The following is a 23,921-nucleotide window of genomic DNA, read 5'->3' as shown; positions in this document are numbered from 1 at the left end:
TTATTCAAAATATAACAAGTATTTAATCCAATTCTGTGGCGATTTTACTTCAAGAATCCAAAACCTACGTGTTATAAGATTAATGCCAGCCTGCTTAGTCTCATCGTTTATTCTTATTTTTCCTGTAAAACTCTTGATTCATCTTCATCACAAGTTCTGAATGGTATTTAATATTTTTTTCTTCAATAAACATTACTCACGACAGATTTGCAAATGCATTACTTTAAATTCTGCAACAATTAAGACATGATAGTATTTTGATAATGTACTTTGAATTTTAGCGTTTTATCTATGTTTTGTGTGCATCATTTTATTTTTATTTTTAAACTACATGAACATGATCAGCATTCATTGCCTTTATATTTTATTTGATACCTTTTGCGATTTGTCACAATAAAACACATTTTAAATAAATTGCGGCATTTGTGAAATTCATTTCAGGAAATGAATAATATACTGGTTGCTGCAATTGATTTTGGAACAACATATTCAGGATATGCATTCTCATTTGTAAATGAATTTCAAAAGGATCCTCTTCAAATTTATATGAATAAATGGCCCTCTGGTATCGGTCGTCTAGTGACTGAGAAAACACCAACATGTGTACTCTTCAATCCAAAAGGAGATTTTCATTCATTTGGATTTGAAGCTGAGGAGAAGTATAGTGAACTAGCCTTAGAAAACAAACACAAACCCTGGTATTATTTCCGGCGATTCAAAATGGATCTTTACCATGATCAGGTAATTTAGAAGTATAGTGCTACATCAAAGATTACAAACATACTGTAAATGTACATAAATGAACACACTGAAAATTTAGTGTAATCACCCACATCAGCTAATAAGCATTGTCATAAACTAGCTCATTTGGAGCCAAGCTTCCATCTTTTTTTAGTTTAATCATATAGAAGCGTGTTCTTGAATCAGCGGAAATGAAGCAGCGCGAAAAATGCTTAAATATCAGTGACTTATTTCACGTTTTTGATCAATTTCTTTTCTTTTAAGGTCATTTCAAAGTCCTTGAAGATTAAGGGAGAAGGCACGAAGAAAAGTATGAATGCACTTAAAGTCTTCAGTGCTTCCATAAAATACTTGAGGGATCATATGGTTTCTAACTGGCAAAGCAAATTCCCAGAAATCGAAGAAGAAGATATTCTCTGAATCCTGACAGTTCCAGCCATTTGGAGTGACCCAGCAAAGCAGTTCATGAGACTGGCAGCAGAAGAAGTAAGTAAGACATGTATATACTGATAGGAAGAAGGAATACTGCACTATACAGTACCAACAGACCAACCATGACTTGGGCTGCTTACCATTCCCAGAATAGTTCCATAGCAGTCTCAGAGCAGTCCCCTAGCAGTCGTAGCGGTCCCAGAAAGTAGTCCCAGTGGGTAGAAATAATAATTTCAATGGGCGGAGATTAATCTTAGCTGAGATTACACTTTGTACTCATCAACAATGCCAGTATTATATATAAGTAGTTGAAATTAATGATGCACTTTTTATTTAAAAAAAAAAGTTGTTTATTATACATGTACATATAACACCAAATATTCACAAAATAACAGTACATAAACAAAGAAAATTAACAGAGGGGAAAAGACTTTCGCACTAAATAATTATGTGTAACATGTTAATTTCACAGCAATTTAAACCTAATATTTGTTTATTGACTGATTAATTCATACTGGTTACTGTATATTTTCATGAAAAATTAATCATTAGATGGCTTATTTCTAAATCATAATTTAATGTCCTAATAATAGATCTTACGATTAAAGAGCAAAGACGATTCCCATATAATTTTGTAAACGTTTTTAATTGACGTTAAAGTTTGCGAAAACATACAGGAATTTGATTTCATTTAATTCTTAATCAAAATGTTCCTATCTGTACTGTATTTGAGTGCCTTCAGCAAAGAATATGAGCCCACCCCTTGTTCCAAAAAATTAACAAGTTTTATGATTTATTTTCGAAACAGTTCTTTTATTATATTATTTCACAGTTTGGATCAGAGGTTGTGCTGTATGCAGCATATTGAAAGTCACGGCGCTAACATCTGACCATTTGTGAAGAAATGATTTGGGAATGATGATGCAATTTATGACGCCATAATATAAAGACTCGAAAGAAATCATTTTAATAGATATGCAGAAAACAACGATTCATGTAATATTTAATGTATTTTAATCTAAAACTGAGTTGTTTTAATTTTTCAAAAACTCCCAGTGCCAAAGAGGCCCCAAGTGAACCTTGCTCTTTTACCTACTAGTATATTCTGATCTTTATTTTCAATAACTTGACGAATGAAATTTCGGTAAAATCTTTATGTAACGTAAAACAATTTCACAAAAAAAATTTTTTTTATAGGCATTTACATGTACATGTAAATCACTCGGAAGACTACCTCAAACATGTGTAAAATTAAATAATCCTAAAATAACTGGATTCCATATTTATGGAAACAAGAGCATTTTCAGTTGAAAGATCGAAATAAGTACCATTGTTGACCAGCATGGTAAGTGGTGTGTTATATTGAATCCCAAATAATGCGTTTCTTTCTGCTAATCATCCCCAGGGAATGCAGTTCTTGTGTGTACCTTTTTTTTCCTCAATCGTACACACACCAAAAAAAGAAAGAAAGAAAGAAAGAAAACACAATACTGAAACGCAAAAGAAACGCAACATCCTATTTTAGGGGGAAATATTATATATAGGATATAGTTTTGTATGTAAAAAGTAAGGACATATCTTCAACTTTGTGAATATCGGTAATGTAACGGTTAAATGATTTTCACACTATTCCCGGAACTTAAGTTTGAGTCCGCTTAACAGAAATAAAAAAAAATTGTTTAATAAACATTTAGCAATAATATCGGGTTTTAAGGATTTGTATCTGTTCATCATAAGTAATGCAGCAGTGTTCCGAAAAATAATTTCTCCTTTCCTTTCTTTTCCGTAAGCGATGCCAAGGCTTTCTAAATATGACTTAAGGTCAAGATCTATTAAATGAAAGGTGCCTTCAGATTTCTGAAATTTGAGAAACAAGTTCTTTCAATGATCCTTTACAAATATAGCTTGGCGAAAATAGGTGCATCTGGGCATAATTTTTAGGTAAACTCAACGAAAAAAGATGCTTTAAACTGTTATTTTCAATGAAAAATGAAGGAAGTCAGGTATAAATATGGGAGTTTTTTCCTTCTCAGAAAAAGAAAATGTATCAATATTGCCTACAGTCTCTCAGAAAACAGTTTTTCATATCTATTTGACCTCTTCTTTAAAATGATATTAATTCGAATATAGGTATCAGGGTTAATTTTGACATGACTTAAATTGAATTCCATGAAAATGTTTCATTTTTTACATAATTCTATTATAGCCGTAAAGTACGGGAAAAATTAAGTTTAAATCAATTATGACGTCATAATGGATCTAGCACCAAAAAGACAGTCTAAACTCATTTACTAGATCTTGACCTTAAGTACGCATTTCCATTAGTTTAGCTGGAAAATCTCAACATAAAGGTGATGGAGAGTTGCAGATGCAAATATGCACCACATCACACCTAAACATGCCCTTATGTACATGTATCATCAGCATGAATGACAGTCCTTGGACCGGTAGTCCAAAGGCTACTACACTGCGCTTGGCTAAAGAAAATTGACCTCATCATCTGGAAAACAGACATTTAAAATGTAAAAGAATATTTCTTTTGTTCAGATCCCAAGATTGATGAAACTGTATATTGTATCGTAGAAATCAAGCTGCAACTGTTGTTTATGGCAGTTTCAAACTGTAATTAAATGGGCAGGGAAGGGTATTTTTAATATTCATGTGTTACTTTCTACTAATAATTGATTATGTTGTAGAGAGAATGATAAATAAATTTACATGTGTTTCATAAAAGTTAAATTTATTTTTAGGTTTTACTTTGAAGTGACGAAAAAACGTCATTGAAAGTTGGTGTTATTTTTCTTTGCGTGTTACAGTCTTTTCAGTTTAAAAATAATCACTTCCCTGTACAACATGTCACTTTGAATATCTTTGATGACATGAATGTCAATGTAAACTTTGAGTACATAATTTAGCATTTGATAATTTATCAATTAAATAAATTATTTCGTGTAAAACACCTGCATTTACATCAATTGCAGGTATTAAAAATTCATTTTGCGACATCCATGTTTCTGTTTTAAACTGGTAGAACAGGTTTATGATTATTTGCGGAATGCTATTTATTTTACAAGCATTTCGCTTGTCTGTTTTTTTTTTTCAATCCAAATAAAATAAATGAAGCGTGATTTACATAATTGAAAGCGGAACGAACTAATTATCGCTTGGAAATAAGCAATATAGTAAGTCGTACAATATTGTGTTCTCGTCAAAGAGCGTGATTTTTTGTGATAAACCGAACTTAGATGTTTAAGGATTTTTTTCTCTGATGTTAATTATATTTACTGCTAATTATGGTCAAGATATTTTTTAAAATCAATAGATCGTAAATAGGTATTTTTACAAATAAATAAATAAACAATTACCAATGCTTACATAAATATTTAGTCGGGCGAATGTACATTTACACGACATGATTGTCGGGGTTTCGTTTATCAGTGTTTATCTCTGGAGCTTACTTTTAATTATTTTTATGATTTCTGCAAATAAATTATTTGTAAAATAATTATTGATTTTAGAGATTCACAAACGGAAACATGGATATAACTCATAATTTAATTCATTTTCATGCCATTTTTTTTTTCAAACTTATCCCTTTCTACATATTATGAAATCCAATTCAATCAAAACTCACGGTCCACTTACATGTACATCTTCTTATAGAACGAAAAAACAAAAATCAGTTTTCTTAAGTCGGAGAATTGCATAAATAATTATTTATAATCTAAAATAATTAATAAGTCTTACATGTATTTAGTTCCAGAAATATCCTTTTCTATCTTTTTTTTCATTTTCAAAGTCGATGAAATAATATCAATAATTATTTGAAATCTGAAATAAGTATAAAGCCTTATATTTCATTTTGAAAATATCCATTCCTAAAGAATTTGAACTATTTTGCGTGAAGAATCGTGCGTTTGCGTTAGCGATCGTGTAAGATCGTGTAACATGTAGAATCGTGTGCGTGAAAGATCGTTCGTGTAACAGATTTTATCGTGCGTTAATCGTGCGGAATCGTTCGTGTAACGTGATCGTTCGTGTAAGTTGTCAACAATAACGTTGCAGCCACTGTATATATATATATATATATATATATATATATATATATATATATATATATATATATATATATATATATATATATATATATAATATATATATATATATATATATATATATATATATACTTTAAAACACTTTTTGAAATATTTCGACCGTGTTACCGGTTTAAGGTTGAATATTGACCCGAGTTGAAAATTGACCCGGGGTTCGTTGAAACGTTGAATATTGAACCGGGGGTGCTTTTTCTTCGTCGAAAATTGAGACCCAAAGTCGTTGAATTTATACCCGGGCTCATTTTTCAACAGTTTGAATTTTTTTTTAATCTCTGATGACCTCAACACGTTGAAAGTTGACCCTGTTGAGTATTGACGCCCAATACAGAATTTAACTGTCTTTGAACTGGGAAGTTGTTTAACGGGATTAATCAGTATCTATATAATTATATTTCGGTTTCAAATATTTCCCTTTTCAAGAATCATAGGAATAAGCCTATCATCCCCAGTATATATGTACATTTTTTTATCAATACACGATTACACTTATTTTCATGCATGACAACCTTACTTTTGACATCACTTTCTAAAATTCATAGCATCCATAAATAATTACATGAACGAATCTATGAATAGGCCATAAAACAAAAAACCCTGAAAATTTCAGAGGTGGGATCTGGTATCTAGAAAGTGAGCCCTATATATTGATCAGGTGGGCAGAACATTCCATCTAGTCGAATTCAGTATAAAAACAAAACCAAAAGCCTTACAATTAGCATGAAACACATCGGCCAAAATAAATCCAATGAAAGGTTGGTTATATTTGTGAAAAAAGGTCAAAAAAGCGACCATAGCATTTAAGTACTCCCTGTAACAAACTTATCTGTCGGTAGCCTGCCATAGCTTAAAAATTAATCGTACTCGGAGCATAACCTTGATAATGGAATAAGTTGGGATATGTAAACACCATATTATGGCGTGTAAAACTTTGCATTATTATACTTTTTTGTTATTTTTATTCAAAGAATTTATTATTCTAAAACATATCATTCCTTTTCAATAAAATGTGATTCCTATTCCATTAGTTGTTATTCCTATTCGTAAAAATGTGATTCCTTTTCGATAATTTGTCTTTTCTATTCAATAAATTGCTATTCCTATTAGATAAAAAATATGATAATATGATTCCTATTCCAAAATATATCATTCATATTCGAAAACACGTGTTTCCTATTCGATACTTTTGTCATTCTTATTCGAAAATTATGTGATTTATATGTTTAACGTTGTTGTTCCTATTCGAGAAGATATCCATTTCTATTCGAAAAGATACGATTCTTATTTAGTAATCTTCTTATTCTTATTCGATAATTTTTTCTTTCCTTTGCGATGTTTTCTTATTCTTTTTCAATAATTGCATTATGGGAAAGAATTATGATAAAAAAAAAAAAGAACTGGTTGTAAACTCAATTCATATTGATTTAAAAAGTGAAAGTAAGTCTTGGCGGGAATCTTTTGACAGTTGTAGACATATGAAGTAAAACTTTCGTTTTCATTATTCAATGAGCAGAGTCGTTACAAGGGAACAATTCATATTACCCAGAATGCAAATATTGAATAAGAATAAGAAAAAAAGTCGCAAAAGAATAATCAATGTATTGAATAAGACAAGAATATCGAATAGGAATTGTATGTTTTCGAATAGGAATGATATGTTTTTCAATAGGAATAACATATTTATCGAATATAAATCATTTGATTATATAATAGGAATAACAACTTATCGAATAGGAATGATGAATTATCGAATAGAATAAACTTTTTTGGCATAAGAATAACAACGTATCGAATAGGAATCACATTTTGTCGAATAGGAGTCGAATAAGAATGATATTTTTTTGAATAAGAAAAACACAATTTTGAATAGGAATAACAAAAAAGTATAATAATGCAACGCTTTACACGCCATACCATATACAGTTGATAGCAGAATATCGCTTTACAAATTAGTAGAGTTCACTTTAGAAAAGATGAAGTCATTTCTTATACAATATGGTTGTCAGTTGGCCTTATTCGTCCATAGTCAGTAAAACTTCAAAATATGAAACAGTTGTGGCACATTCAGTGGTGTTTTTAATTTCAAATTCAATGGGATATATCGAGTCGACATATGAACTAAAGTAACTATTATTACTTGATCATACGTCATCGATGTATCAAAATGACGAGTTGAAGGCCAAAGCAAGTGTTTTCTTCTTCTCATGTAATTTTTTTTAGACAAATTCTTCTTCATAGAAATTTAAAAACAGGCCGGCTAACAAAGGAGCACAATTAGTGTCCATCGAAATTCCAAAATTCTGTTGGAAGACCCGGTCTCCGAAGATTACAAACAGGGTGTCAATTAGGAACCTCAGCTTCCTTTAAACATCAACTTCAGGATACTTTAAGGTAGAATCAGGGTGATTTTTAACAACGTGATTTTGTTGATGACCTATTACAAGATACGAAAATTTCCGACTTCCATTTTTATTGAGAAAGCAGTTGTCCATGATAGAATGTAGAGTTTTAAATCTGTTGTAAGGAATGCCTGTAAAGAGTGTACAAAAGTCGTACGTTTTGATTATACTAACTTTTGAAAAAATTGTCGATTTCAAATTTTCTAAAACTTCTTTAGAGATTTTTAAGAATCCATATCTGATTTACAACACCTCTGGAATATGCTGTAGCGCACTAGATTGGAATATTTATTTAAAAAAAAACCCGCCCCTCTCTTCCCTGCTTTGGAATAAAATGGTTGTCCCTTAACTTATATAAACTTGTCTTCATAATTTCTGACAAATTGATATACCTGTCCAACAAATTCGGGTCAACATAATTTTCTGGCAAATCGACAAAATTTTCCAATAATTCAACATATTCATCTGACCAAATAATTAATGAACAGTTGTCTTCTGACTAGTCGGCATCAGTTAACATTTAATTTCTTCAACTTAATAAGATGCTATATGGACTTGCCAGCAAATGACGAATTAACAGTTACTGATCTCGACGTCTCAAATATTATGTCCACTACAGTAAATTATGATTGATGGCGATTTGTCTGAAGATAATGTGCAAAATCCTATTGTAGACTTGTAGTAAAGATATTTTGTCAACTTGATGGCGAAAACGTAGTTTAGACAGGTTTCCATGTATATGTAGATTTTGAAGCACGTCAACAATGACATCAAGTCAGCAAAAAGAGTTGACTAGACATTATTAACATATAAGTGGTTGCAAAACTTTGCCACTGTTATGGCATAGTTGCAATTATGCACTGTATATATATATGGCAACTGGACAGCAAATTTATACAACAAAATAACTAGAATTGCTGTTTTCCTATATCTTTTTGGTACTAATATTCTTATCAACTTGCGTAATAAATCTTGTATACATCAGACTTCTTACCGAAGCCGCATAAAATACTAAGCCTTGATTTACATGTACCTACACATTTCAAAGCCATTTTTTTTGGCCCAACAATTTTGTGGTGTAAATATATGGATCCAGTATTAAACTAATTGACTATGGTAAAAAAAAATATACTTAATAATTTCTTCTTAGTAATTTCACTTTTCAGAAAAAGATCAATTTTCATAGATTCAAAGTACTTAAAAAAATCTTTTTTGTTTTCGCAGTCGTCTAACGTCTAAAAATTTTGTTGAGATAAAACAATAAAAATACAAATAAACATTTTAAAATACAAAAAAATATTGAAATTCGTAAAGTACTTCACATGAAATAAATCGATCTATTGAGACATCATTTTTAATATTTACTTTTCAATTATACTTTGAAATAGAAACGGTTTTGAATTCAAAATCGCCATACTCACACAAGATGTTGAAAAAATTGCATCAATCTCCGAAGCAATAGCACTCATTTTGGGCATGTCATATGCTTTGCTTTGATAAGGTTTAACGAAAATGGTTTTGTAAGATCCTGTGTTTTGCAAAATTGTTTCATCTCTATGGTTATCTACAAGAGATGCAACCAACAGGTCTTGGGTGAAATATTTATGATATTTTTCGGGCAGGTAGTTTCTGATGGCGAAATAGGGTTGTTTACAGAAAATTGCATCATTCTCTCTACATTCCACTCCAAACACCGATTCAAAATGAGCATGAACGTTCTGTAGATAAACATTACACTCCGAGTTAGATGCTTTTTCAATAGGAGAATAGCAAGACCATCCCATTTGTGGCAAATTTTGGCTAGTGCCCTGTTGGCAATATACATATACACAAGTGTCCATCATTGTCGTGAAGGCAAATATTTCTACTTCTGTTCCCCAAGTGCCAACTTTTCCCATTTCTGACTATTCAATATACTTGTTTATACTTCTCCTCTCAGCGATGGAAGAAAACTCTGCGATACGAGATTTCATATATTCCAAAAGGTAGTCTCCTACTATAACATGATATGTTTGCCGAAGAGACTGTAACTTAGAGCTCGAAATAAACAATTACCATCTCCTTTCATAGGAATCACTTTCAAGGGTTTTGCGTCAAAGGCCATTTCATGTATTCTAGATTTTCCATGCAAGTTCTTTGCATTAGAACCGAAATGTTTTGCATGTTTCATCTGTCATTTGCTATCCACACACACAAATAATTTTTTGATTAATAAGGTTCTTCTATTGTGCATGTTACTGTGTCCTCTTCACCATTTATCTTATCTATCTCATCTTTAAAGCTCCTTGAGAATTTTCCATCATCTTTCCAAACATTGAACCGTCTTGCATTGTTTGATTTTTCTCCTTGTCAGATACATTATTAGAAAAATCTTGATTTGGTTGTTCATCTTCTTTAAAGTGCTCTTGACACAGGATGAAATTCAACCATTCAGTCGACGAAATGGTAACTGAATGGCCACTGAAAGGTCACTGAAAAGTTCCTTTCCCGTGCCTTTTCCGTGGTCTTTCAGTTACCATTCAGTCGACTGAATGGCAGATACATTTCAGTGACCTTTCAGTTATCTTTCAGTTGTAATAATCGGCTTATTTTTTAACTTTGAAATTTGAATATTTCACGTGTTTTTATTATAATGGTACATGTATTAAATTAATCTATTTTCGAGTAAAAATAAAAATTAAAAAAAAAAGAATTTAAGAAAAAAAAATCATGCCGAAAGCCGGGATCGAACCGTGTCCTCCCGCTTGATAGTCCTTGACATAATCCATTACGCCATGGCGTCTTGTTTAATAGGTAGTGATATAAAATCAATGAATTTGTGGAAATCGAATTGGGACACTCAGTTCATCTGTTGTATCGAGGAGCTGGACAATTTGTATATATCTTGTATATATTTTCTATATTCTATGTTAACTGCGCGGATTTTTGGGGCTGACTAATTAATTACACATCTCCTATCGGGATGATGACAATTATCGGCGACGGGCACCTGTATTTTTTTCCCCAAAGAAATGATTCAAGATGGATCTTCATCTCGGAAAACATTGTAAATTCTTGAAACGATATCTTTTGACATGCTAAATTATCGTGCTATTTTATAAATCAAGAAACAAAATTTACAATATAAAGGTTCTTCCAAAAGAGGCATAATATTTAATTCTGTTTATTTAAAATAATTTTAAACGATATCCTTCAGAAACTAAAATATGCGATTTCAACAAGTAAGAAACAAAATTTACAGTATAAAAGTTTCTTCCAGAAAAGGCATAAATAATTAATTCTGTCTCGTCTTTCATAACCAGATATTTCCATAAAAACTAACCGCATTATACACTGTGACTGGTGGATATAAAAATAATAAAAAGAAAACTTTATTTTAGAGTTGAAAAAAAAATAAGAAAAACTTTTTTCTTGTTTATTTTAAGAGCATTTTGACCGATATCCTCGTTTTTTTTTCAGATTGACTGTCTGTTTATTCATTTAACAACTTATCATATTGAATAAGCTTGTGAAAATATTCATAACAGATTTAGAGATTTTACAGAAAGAAAAAATAAGACAATTCTATTTCTGTTAATTCTGATACGAATATTATTTTTCATCATTTGAACAATTTTCTTTTTCTAGATCAATTTTCATGAAACAAATTAGAAATTCGAAAATCATTATGAATTTTATGAGTCCACAGTTGAATTGAAACCTTTAATGTTTATAAAATTATATTTAGACATAAATGTGATAGTTAATAATCACAATTTGACATTCTAGTAAACAATTTAAAGACGATTGAACATCTAACCATTACCAGTTCTACTTATCTGAATTTTATATTCAATAAGAAAACACATTTACAAATGTGAATGATTTTATTTTTTAAAAAAATTAAGGAATAACTACTGATAAACTAATGAAAAGCCGATGAAAAGGTAGTTGAATTACGAATGAAAGGTCACTGTAAGACGACGGACAGGTCACTGAAAGGCGATGGAAAGGTCACTGAAAGTCGACGGAAAGACGGCGGAAAGGTCACTGAAAGATGACTGAAATCTGTCCGCTGAATTGTGATTGAAAGATACCTGAATTGTGGCTGAAAGGTAACTGAAAGGATACTGAAATGTACCTGCCATTCAGTGATCATGATTGAATGGCCACTGAAAAGTCACTGAAAGCCGCCTTTCAGTTTTAACTGAAAGGTCTTGTTTCTTCCTGTATGAGTTTCTTCGTCTTTGTAATAAAGGATAGTGTCATCAAAGTCACTTGAAGACTCCTCTTCCTTACTTTTTAAATCAGGGGATCTATATTTTTTTCAATCTGCCTCCGTTGACTACTCCTTTCAAGCCTTTTAAGGCGTAAACACATACGCCGTTTTTCTGTACTTTCACATTAGTAATCTGGCATGGTCCTAGCCACTTCTTTTCCAGTTTTCCGCCTTTTCTGCTGATTTTTTCTGATATTGTGAAGAAGAACACTTTCTCCTTTCTTAAATCTTTCGTCAGAAACATTCTTGTCTTGGTACTTCTTTTGTTTTTTCTGTGCTTCACACATTCTTCTTTTGGCCCTTTTTCTTGCCTCTCTTACAGTCAGGAACGCTTCAGCATGTCGTTTTAATGCAAGGTCTTCGTCTTCTACCTACGTACTAGAACTATCAGTGACAGGAAGATCACTTTCTACAGGCAATCTTCCCTGTTGTCCATAAACTAAAGAAAACGGATCCATCTGCGTGGACGCATGATTAGCTGTTCTGTATGCAAAAAGTACCTTTGGAATGTGTTCATCCCAGTCATTACTTTTTGAGTTAACAACGTTGGATATCATAGTGAAAAGAGTCCTGTTGAACCTCTCTGTTTGACCACAAGTTTGTGGGTGGTAAGCTGTTGCAACTCTGTGCTCTATTCCCATTCGTTCACAAAAGCAATCATTTATTTCGTTAAAAACTCTCTGCCTTGGACGATAATAAGTATATTTGGTAAGCCATGGGTGCAGACAAATTTGACGAAAACGCTCATTACTGATACCGCACTTTTTTCAGGAATACCTTCTGCTTCAACCCATTTCGTCAGATAGTCAGTTAGAAGTACTATATAACGATTTCCTGAAGAAAAAAAATACATTGAAACATTCATCAAATTAAGTGCTTGACGGTACATGGTGAATATTACACTAATGCTGGAGGAAAATGTGAAAATAACGTTTCTATCTTTGTTCCACAATAACATGTAATTGTTGAACCTGTTAAATTTTTTTTATGATCTGGAAGGTGATTGATATGATAATACTTATAAACATGCAAAAATCTTCTGTTCTCCAATATAAAAAATTACCTTTTGATAAATATCTTTCTTTTAATTCGCTCTTATCATAAGTTGCTCATGAACTAATTACTAGTATTAGAGTTCTTAAAAACTTCCAATGATACAAACTGAACTAAACACTACACCAATCCATTTAGCATAACAATATGGTGTACCTCAGCTTGATTATTTATTTGTATTTGCTAAAATAGACGATTGCTGTATTTTGTTACTAATACATGTATGTATTAAACTTAATAAAACATACCCTTGTCTATATCATATCCTATATCATCCCTTGACCAATATCAGCCCTCGGTCTTCTGGCCAATATTGGTGTCTAGGGCTGATACAGTGATACAGGATGTATTTTTCTCTATTATTCTGAACAATAAATCTGGAAAAAAAATTCATACCTCTCTTTGTTTCTTCCAATGGCCCGATCAAATCCATACCAATCTGTGAGAAAGCTTTGTCGGATACTGCTATGGGGCGCAAGTGTTTCTTTGCTTTCTTCATATGCTCTTTTCGCTAGCAGGTGTCGCATTTTATGACATATTTCTTCACATCATTAAATGACCCCACCCAGTAGTATCGAGAACGGAGCTTCTGCCGCCTAGGATTGGAAAAAATACTTTATTTTACATTATTTTCAACATAATCCTTTGTAATATTTTTTTTGAATCTGGCCCACCAACATAACAATACATAAAATATGCATTACGTTCGGGGCCCCACTCAGTAATATGCAAAAGTTTTACTGTGAGTATCACAGGCACTTGGGGAATGGATCCCCCTTGCCATTTTTCTTCCTAAAATCTGGGATTGACACACCTTTTTCCTAATTTTGAATTGTAATATGCACTATATTTATCCATAATGTAACAATTTTGTCTTTATAAGCTGTTTTTATATAATTAAATCGTTTTCGACTGATTTTTAGATCACCTGAGCCGAAGGCTTACGTGAGCTTTTCTGATCGAAATTTGTTCGTTGTCTGTCGTCGCTGTAAACTTTTCACATTTTCATCTTCTTCTCAAGAACCACTGGACCAATTTCAACCAAATTTGCAACAAGGTTTTCTTTGGTAAAGAGAATTCAAGTTTGTTCAAATGAAGGGCCACGCCTTCTGCCAAAAGGAGATAATTACGAATTTGTGAAATATTAATGGCATCATTTAAAAATCTTTTTCTCAAGAATCACTGTGCTAGAAAATATGAAACTTACATGGAATCATCGTGAGGTAGTGTAGATTCAAGTTTGTTCAAATCATGACCCCCGGGGGTAGGGTGTGGCCACAGTAGACGATCAAAGTTTTACATAAGAATACATAAGAAAAATCTTTGAAATTCTTCTCAAGAACAGCAATGTCATGATTGATCATAATAATATAAAAGCATCCGCAGGTAATATAGATTCAAATTTGTTCAATTCATGAACTTTATAGGAGTATAGAGGGGCCATAACAGGGAACCAGAGTTATACGAAGGAATATAAAGGATATATCAATAAAAAAAAATCTTATTAAGAACAGCAAAGTCATTATGTGTCATATTAATTCCAAAGCATCCTTAGGTAGTGTAGATTCAAGTTTTTTTTCAAATCATAACACCCCATCTGAACCACTTTTATATTTAAACTTTTCAAGACTAAACTGATTTCTGCTATTTTCTAGCCAAAGTGCTCAGGTGAGCGATCTGGCCCATGGGCCTCTTGTAATGTTTCAGTCGAAAACGAAATCTTTAAAAACACCATAAAGAGATAAAAGGGTACATGATCAATAACATGTTATGCATATTTGAATATAAAAATAGGAAAAAAGGTGTGTGGATCCAGTTTTAAAAGAAAAAATGGAAATGGGGGGGGGGGGGTCCGACCCCCCCCCCCCCAATACCTGTGGTGTGTGTAGAAAAAGGTCTTTTAGTTTAGAGCATTCTTCAAGGGCGACTGTGGTTTTGCTAAATACTTACGTCTTATTGATTCCAAGGTGACCTCCATGTACTTGAGCATGTATAATTTTAAGAATGTCCGTCTTTTCATTTTCGGACACAACTTTGAGGTCTTTGTCTTTAAATTTATGGAAAAGGTTACCGTCCTTCACGGAACTTCTTGCAATCTCTTCTGAAATTTCTTTTTCTTGTCTCCGACTTTTTCACTACTTTTGGATAAATTCCTTTGGTTAAGTAATTTTTTATCTGTGAGATGCTTCTACTCTCCATCGTTGCTTCGAACTAAGTGACAGACTGGGTTTTATGCAGCAGTAAAGAACTGTCCTTCTTTGATCTCCCTGCAGAACTAGAGCTAGAGTCTGGGATGGATTAGAAGCTACATTTCTAACCATCTTTGATATCAACAATTAAAACTGCGCAGTTAATGCAACTTCTTTGATCTAAACAACTAAAACGCGCATTTCTCTCCAAAGAAACCGATGAGAGAGAGAGAGAGAGAGAGTTTTTCTCGGAGGCGGGGCTGTGGTTTCAAAACCCTCTGAAATATTGTGACAAAAAACCATAAACAAAATAAATAAATGAAACAAACAAACAAACAATCAAGCAAATAAAAAGAAGAAGCGAACCAATGTTGAAAACCAAACAATGTTTCTTGAGGATGGAAGGCCCGCTTCAGAAACCCCTCACATATAATTCTGTGTTTCCCCGGTGGTGGTTGGGGGGGGGGGGTTATATCTTTGGCTTCTTTGTTACAAAAATTAAATAAAGCTGAAAGTCAGGTTTTGTGTGTCTAAGCCACACATTTTTTGATTACCCCCCCCCCCCAAAAAAAAATCCAAAACGAAATAAAACTATACAATACATGAACAAAACAGCACAGTCACAAATACAAAAAAAATTCTTCATATATATGCATAATCTTAAAAATTTACAAGGGATCTGTGTTACCTTGGATGGTACTTTTCCCCCCTCCCCTTTCGATCCTCTACTTAACAAAATAAGTAGGTATTGTGGGTTCGTTGTTAAACTGTTTGATTAACTAGGCGATAAAGATCACTTAGCTTTTATTTAAAAAATCCGGATTTCAAGATGGACACACATGCAAAATGTTCACAACATGGTGTATTACGCACACTAGGGTCTTTAATTTGTTGTTTGTGTATACGAACCTGAGTATTTAGTTTTTCCGTTTGTCCGATATAGAATTCTTTGCACGTCGGACAGATTGCACAGTAGATAACGTTTTCGGATTTACAGTTCCTTGGTGAGTTGGTTCTAATTTCCATTCCTGATTAAAGTTAGATTCTATTTCCCTCTTCTAAATATGTACACTTTCCGCATCTTGGATCTCCGCATTTTTCAATGGTTGGAATTTCCTCCTGTGTGGTAAAACGGGCCTTGGTTAACATTTTTTTAAGATTGGGTGCCTGTCGTCGTCTATTGATAATATCATTTGGTTGTACATGTATTAAACTTTTCATATTTTCCGGGTTCGTATACACAAACAACAAATTAAAGACCCTAGTGTGCGTAATACACCATGTTGTGAACATGTGAAAAATGCGGCAAAGGAATATTTAGGATTTTCCATTTTTATAAACTTCCCAATGAAAATCTACGTTTGGCAGAAGAGGACTACTTTATCAAACTCTTTAAACCAAAGCTTAATCCCAAATGATACTTTTTTATATAACATATTGTAAGATTTTATGCATATTATGTGTTCAAGTTAATGCAATATTTGTACATTATCTAATACGGCAACTTTACGCTATCTTGATCTATTATGACGACACAATGAACTTTTCCTTTTGGACGTTACCAGGTAACCTACCTGACATTTGTATAACTGCCTGAAGAGCCTAACATGGCGAAAGCGCTTGCAGAAAATATTTTGTGATTTTTTTGGATTTTTATATTTAATACACTCAACAAAACTGTACATAATGTACCGGCTCTTCATTTTGTTTACTGAAATTATATATATATATATATATATATATATATATATATATATATATATATATATATATATATCTATATCTATATATCTCTATCTAATTATCTATCTATCTAATTCTCTATCTCTCTCTCTCTCTCTCTCTCTCTCTATCTATTTCTCTATCTATCTATCTATCCTTCCGTCTGTCTGTAAGGACTTATGTGCGGTATACGCACATTTTTGCCCCCCTCCCTTTGCCCCCCAGCCCCCCCCCCCCCCCCCCTATAAAGTCAAATTTTGAAACTGTCTTGAAATGTGCTGAGTTGTATATATTGTATGCAAAAATCTGAATTAACAAAAACTATTATATTGTCAAAGTAGTTTATCGGCATTTTTTTGTTTCTGTGACGTCACAAACTATTTGGATTTTGCATTATTTTCAGAAAGAAGACATTTGTTCAATTTTTAACATATAACTTATAGAGCACAAATCTGTCCCATACCAATATTTACATATTTCATTGATATTATCATTCTACACATTATATCAAAACATTGCGTTGGAGCAGACCTGCACTATGTGATTTTTACTCAAAATATCGACGCAACACCCCTTTCTCCATACATAATGGATTTTTTTTTAGTTTACGTCATTTTCCGGTTGTCATATCTATCATATGATGTCATGGCTAATGAAAATATTTAATGCTTTGAAGTATGCAGATATCCCCCCTGGTTTAGAACATAATTACAGATTTGTCCGTCAAAGGTTTTTTTTTTTTTTGGTGGGGGGGGGGGGCAAATGTTTGTTATTACCGAATATAGACCTTACATATTGTTCTTTTATATTGTAACTCAAGAAACATTGGGCCAATTTAATCAAAATTTCCACAAATCATCTTAAGGTGATTTGCTCAAAGTAAGGGGCACACCCTCTTTGTAAACAAAATAACGAAGAATATCAGTTTTATCTGTACCAGAAAAAAACGAAACTGGGGGGGGGGGGGGGGCTTCCTTTATTAGTATAGATTTAAAATTTCACGACGCATGATATGGGAATCTGCTTTATGTTGACTGCATTATGGATCCAAAAGTTACATGAAATATATGGAGATAACGAACAGTATTCAAGCTCAAAAGTCCATTAAACAATACAATGTAGGAGCAGAGCAAACGCGGACCTCCAAACATCAGAGGTGGGATCAGGTGCCATGGAGGAGTGAGCATCCCCTGCCGACCGGTCACACCCGCCGTGTGCTCCTTGTCATGATCGGGAAATAACGGAAAAATCTGTCGACAATTCAGTGTGTAAATAATGGCTTAACAATGAGTATAAGTCAAGAAGACTGGGTGCAAAATTTTCGCCTTTAGATAAATAAGGTCATGTTTCTTGTAGTCATATTGATATTGAAGCATCCCCATGTGTTGTTTGCATTCAGGTGATAGAGCCATACCCACTTCTGCCTGTCTTCATATCTAGGAATCACCACAATATGGTGCAATTATTTAAAAATAAAAATTAAGAATAAAGTCTTGTAAAAATCTTTTGAAGAAAAGCGAGGTTAAATTTTCCACATAAGAATTTTGCAATAATATTAGGAAACAAAATATTAGCTAACAACAAGATTTTCTATATCATATTCACCATGATAAAAAAAAATATTGTAAAACCAGATCTTATTCCAATTTGTTCAATCCAGATAATTATAGCTCACGATATAAAAGTTTCGAGCATTGCTATTTATTCAGTCATTGGATTTGGTACAATGTTATGTCCATCTTGGTGAAATAAACTTTGATTCCTTTGTACTGTCTCAAAAAGTTCACGATTAATAGCTTAATGATTATGATATGAATATATATTCAAAGTTTAAAATGTTCAAACAAAATTATACAGGTGTACAAGATGCCCATTACTACAAATCGAAAAATATACCCAGTGATTATAAACAAATTATGACAATTAATGTAGTACAAAACAAGTAGGTCCAATTTTTTCTAAAATCATTTTTTAAAACTTTCATGGTCAGTTCTTATATACGAAATCTCTATGTGTAAAATGAAAGATATCCACCAATATAAACTGAAATAACAAAATAGCCTATCGGACTCCTATAGAAAGAGGGTGACTTTGTAATGTGCATTTTTATTTAAATAGCCCCTTGATGAATTTCTAATGTGTGTTATGATGTTTATAATAAAGGTAAACTTTTTTTGCTTAAATTCAGTTAAGTATACATGTATTGATATTCGTATATCTAAACTACACCTGACAGACGTTACATTTTATAGGCATTTTGAACTAAGAAATTTCTTTTAATAGGCAGGGATTTCCTCTGAACGGTTAAAAATAGCCCTGGAACCAGAGGCCGCATCCATTTTCTGTAAATATTTGCAAATGGAAAAAAGAGGAAAAGCATTCGAACCTGGTTCAAAATACATGGTTATTGATGCAGGGGGTAAGTTTTCTGTTTCTCTATTCTTTCTTCCTTTTTCATGTTTTTTTTGTAAGATCAATTAATTTGATTGATCATTACATTCAGAAGTGCTTTTTTTGGATGATACCTTATAAACGTGGCCCCTTGTCACAGACGCCATTGGCAAGATAAAGAACCCTTAATGCTCAATGGCCCTGAGTGCCGAGCAAAGGTCTTAATTTGAAGCCCTTTACCTGTTTATGGTGACATTTCTATACTGTAAATGTATTACATTTGGCTGTGTCTTCTTTTTAGCGCTTTTGGCGGAAAGCAACTTCCGCTAATTTAAGTACAACGCTAAATGTCTTTCACATATAAAGAAGAACATAAAGAAATGCGAAAAAAATCAACACTGCACTAATTTGTTAAATTTTCACCAAATATCATACACGCTAAATATAATACTAAATGTAATATATGTAAATAAGCAGTATGAGTGAAAAATTTTCGTACGGGACATAAAACAACATACAATCAATCAATCATAATTGACAATTATTTACACTGAATATAAGGAATAAAAAAGTTGGAGATTTGAATCCTGATTGCCAAACTGTACGGAAATGGACCTTCATTGACTGAAAATCAAAATTTCAATTGTTTTTCAACTTTCAGACTGAATACTTCAAACACTTTTTAATATTTAAACTTGCAAATGTTTTCCCCTATATAACACTATTTGAACAAGATGTTTTTACATCTTTATTAAAACAACTTTGGGGTCAAGAGCTCACATGCTAATTAGTGCGCATGAATACAATGACCCCCCTGAGAACTAGGTCACTACTTTTACTACGAACGTAACAAAACCGACTGAAATCAAATACGAGGGGTGATCAAAAAGTTTGCGAACTAATTGAATTACTTCCACAAAAGAAATGAAATTATGTTTCAGTGCTCATTATTTTTTAAAGTAGTCCTCTCCCATTTAAATGCACATCTGCCACCGTCCTGCCCACTCGCGAATCACGTGATACAGGCGGTCACGTGACATGCTCCGAAGCGTTCTGTTTAGAGAATCTAAAAAACTTTTCCGAGTCTTATATTTCTCACCATGCATTTTTTTTTATAACAAGAACAGTCCATTTGTCAGAAATTACTTAATCTCAGCAGTAGGATGGGTTGATAAGGATATCCTTTCCCATAATGAGCATGGTGACCATCACAACCCGAGCCCTCTGTCTTGGGGGTTTATCCAGTGTAGATAAAGTATGGGCGTCTTCTTTTTATCATATATGTTCTGATATGTTTCAAGTCTAAAGTAAACGATATTTTAGGGACTTAATAACTGTATTATTGTTAAGATATTCAACTTTTTTTTCTAACAGAAACTTGGCGATCTTTCATAGCAGTTGCTCAACTAAGGACACATCTCTTCCCCAACTTGCCCTCAATGGGCATCAGAACAAACATAATTTTTAACCATCTTCCTTACTTCACTAAAACAATTCATCAAATTAATGATTGAACTTCTGGCAAGTCTTTTGTCTTTATAAACTTTGTACAAATTATTACATGTTACTGCAAAGGAATTTCCAAGATACACATTAATCTTTACAGCCGTTCGTTGTAAAGTACGACTGAGACAATCAATACTTATTTTTCTTTTAATAAAAAAATATACCCTCTAACTAATAATTATGTAGGGGGTATATTTTTTCATTAAAAGAAAAATAAGTAACGTCAGGTGTCTGTGGAAGTGACTACATTCTGTATAAACAGGCAGGTATCGTTTTTGAACATGTTGAGGGGGGGGGGGATTTGTCTCTTACAAATCCTTACCAAATCCGCAATCGCAATATCACCAACCTTTCGTGCAGTGCCACCACGACGTCAGCTCCATCTGCTTCTTTCACCGTTCCTCCTTGTGAGCAAGAAAAGCAAGTTCTGAATAAAAAAATCATCCTGCTTTCGATGTTAGTTCTTCTGTGAGCAACAAAATGTCGTCAGAATTCCTTTCTAAATCTGTATTTAATTACTGAATTTTTAACTTCAAGTAGACGCTTTGTGACCTTTTTACTTCAACGGAAGTAATGATATTCCGCGAAGCTTTAATCGTTGTTTTCAAAATAAACAATAACTCTCTTTTTATTTAACTTCATTAAAGCATATCATGTTCACCTGACATAAAATATTGTTGTATTTTTACAAAATGTTAATTAAATAATTGCAACATCGTCGAACTATTTTTTGTCACGTCATTTTAACTGAAGCGCTTATTAAGGTCAAAACAAAGGATTGTAGGAAGCACAGTTTTAGGCAACATTTTGCAACAAGTGTAAATATAAGTAATAAGGAATCATTTTTTGAGTTTTATTGGGATGTAAGACGGGTTTGCTCACGTGATCAAATCCCATAAAGCCCGAAGGGTTTTATGGAAAATTTTGATCATGTGCCAATCCGTTTTACATCCCAATAAAACTTATTTCTTAAATATTTTTTCTATAAATACAGGTATCCTTTAAGGTGTCTTGAATTCTATACCACCAATGTATACATTTATAAGCCTTATGTTGTCAATTCGTGGAAATCTTTTGGTTTCATCGCTCATGCATTGTAGATATTTTCGGGATATATGTTAGGGGAACATACTTCAGTTATATTATCATCAATTTATGAATATCTAAGTGTAATTGTTCTTCTTTCATAATTACAAATTCTGTATATGCAATGTTTGTTTACAGGTGGAACCATTGATATAACTGTGCATGAAGTACAAGGAAACAAGTCATTGAAAGAACTCTACACTGCAAATGGTGGACCTTGGGGTGGAACAAAAGTTGACAAGGCCCTGGAGTGTCTATTAGCAGATATTGTTGGAGAAGATGTTATGGAGGAATTTTCGAAATCTCAAAAAATGGATCAATTAGATCTTTTCAGAGATTTCGAAATTAAAAAGAAAACTGTTAAACCAGAATTAAAGAACGATGATTTAATAACTTTTAAAGTCCCAAATAGCCTGTCCAGTCTTTATTCTGTTTTAAAAGGGAAAGATATTTCTTCAACCGTTCAGTCAAATGCCAAATATAAAGAAAAATTGAAATGGTTCGGAGATAAAATGAGAATGGAAGCTGGTTTAATAAAAACATTGTTCGACAAAAGTTGCAACCGAATCGTTAATCATATACAATCAATTCTCCGCGAAAATGCGATGAGTGATGTCGAAGCAATCTTATTGGTCGGTGGATATGCAGAGTCCCTAATGTTACAGGAGGCCATCAAAACAAATTTCAATCATCTGAAAGTTATAACATCACCAGAGGCGGGACTTTCTGTTTTGAAAGGAGCTGTTATTTTCGGTCATGAACCAGATGCAATTTCATCTAGGGTGTGCAAATACACATATGGCATACGTACAAACGTAGATTTCAATCCAAGTGAACACCCCTCCGAATAAAAGAAAAAGTTAGTAAACGGAATCGAAAAATGCGAAGACATTTTCAATATTCATGTACGAGTTGGTGAAACACTGAACGTAGGTGTACCAACAACTTCCCAAATTTATGGCCCACAAAACCCCGACCAGAAAACTATAGGGTTTGGGATATACACTTCACCATGTAAGAATCCGAAATTTACCACTGATCCAGGATGTCGCTTTTTGGGCTATCTACAAATAGATATGCCAGAAACTTCGATAGACATTGATAGAGATGTTGATGTCCAAATGACATTTAGTGGGACAGAAATAGAGGTATCTGCGATCGACCAATACACCAAGAAAGCAGTCAAGACAACTGTAGATTTTCTGCATTAAGTTAGCAAAATCAAATAATACTGCATGGGTGCATTGCAAATTTGACAATGAAGTACTCCTGATCAATGCACTGTACTCACGAAGGGTATGGCTGGTCAACAGGGGATGCTTTTTCCTGCTAGACACCTGATCCCACCTCTGGAGTTTCCAGGGATCCGTGTTTTTGCTCTGTTCATGATTCGTTTTATTAACTGGATTTATGAAAATGATCACTGTTATTTTTATATTTCACATGGATTTTATAAAAATAAATTTAGAACCATCAATAATCATAGAACAAGAGTATTTTACATTGTAACTACATTCAAATAATTATAATAGTAACTGCATGCACTTGAGTAGAAATCTAATAAATGTCTAACATTAAACACAAATATTTATGCAACATTTTTCGGCTTAAAATTACTCTATAAAACATTAGTAATTTTTTTTTTTTTGGAAAAATTACAACAGTTTAATGTTTTACAAACTGGTTGAAAACTATTTCCGTACTTTAAGATTGTTTGTTCATATCTAGTTACGCAATAAATGTTTAGTAACTGAATATACATTTTTCTTTGAAGTATTCAAGACATAGCAAGGAACATATCCTTTTCAAGTTTTCATTATGATTTATTCATTCATTACTGATTTTGAAATATTCCATTTCAGAAAGGTTTGTAAACCTTTTCTCCGATATTTGGATTTTTTTTTTTGGAATAACTGAAGCACAATATACACCTCTGATCCTAAACAGGCAAAGGGCATATCAATTACATATAAAATTAGTTCAGGTACTTACACTTACTATTTTTGCACAATTCTTCGCTACGGATTTAAAA

The 23,921-nt window shown here is 32.7% G+C and overlaps 1 pseudogene; it reads left to right on the top strand.

Moving 5' to 3' along the window:
• Nucleotides 1-444: 444 nt before the first annotated feature.
• Nucleotides 445-23,100, top strand: LOC133176661 (heat shock 70 kDa protein 12B-like; annotated as a pseudogene).
• The last annotated feature ends 821 nt before the right edge of the window (nt 23,101-23,921 follow it).

Source organism: Saccostrea echinata, unplaced genomic scaffold (genome assembly GCF_033153115.1).
Source record: "Saccostrea echinata isolate AGI-Se365-2 ecotype Australia unplaced genomic scaffold, CSIRO_AGI_Sech_v1 ptg000080l, whole genome shotgun sequence".
Taxonomy (NCBI): Eukaryota; Metazoa; Mollusca; class Bivalvia; order Ostreida; family Ostreidae; genus Saccostrea; species Saccostrea echinata.
This window is presented reverse-complemented; position numbering and strand designations above follow the sequence as displayed.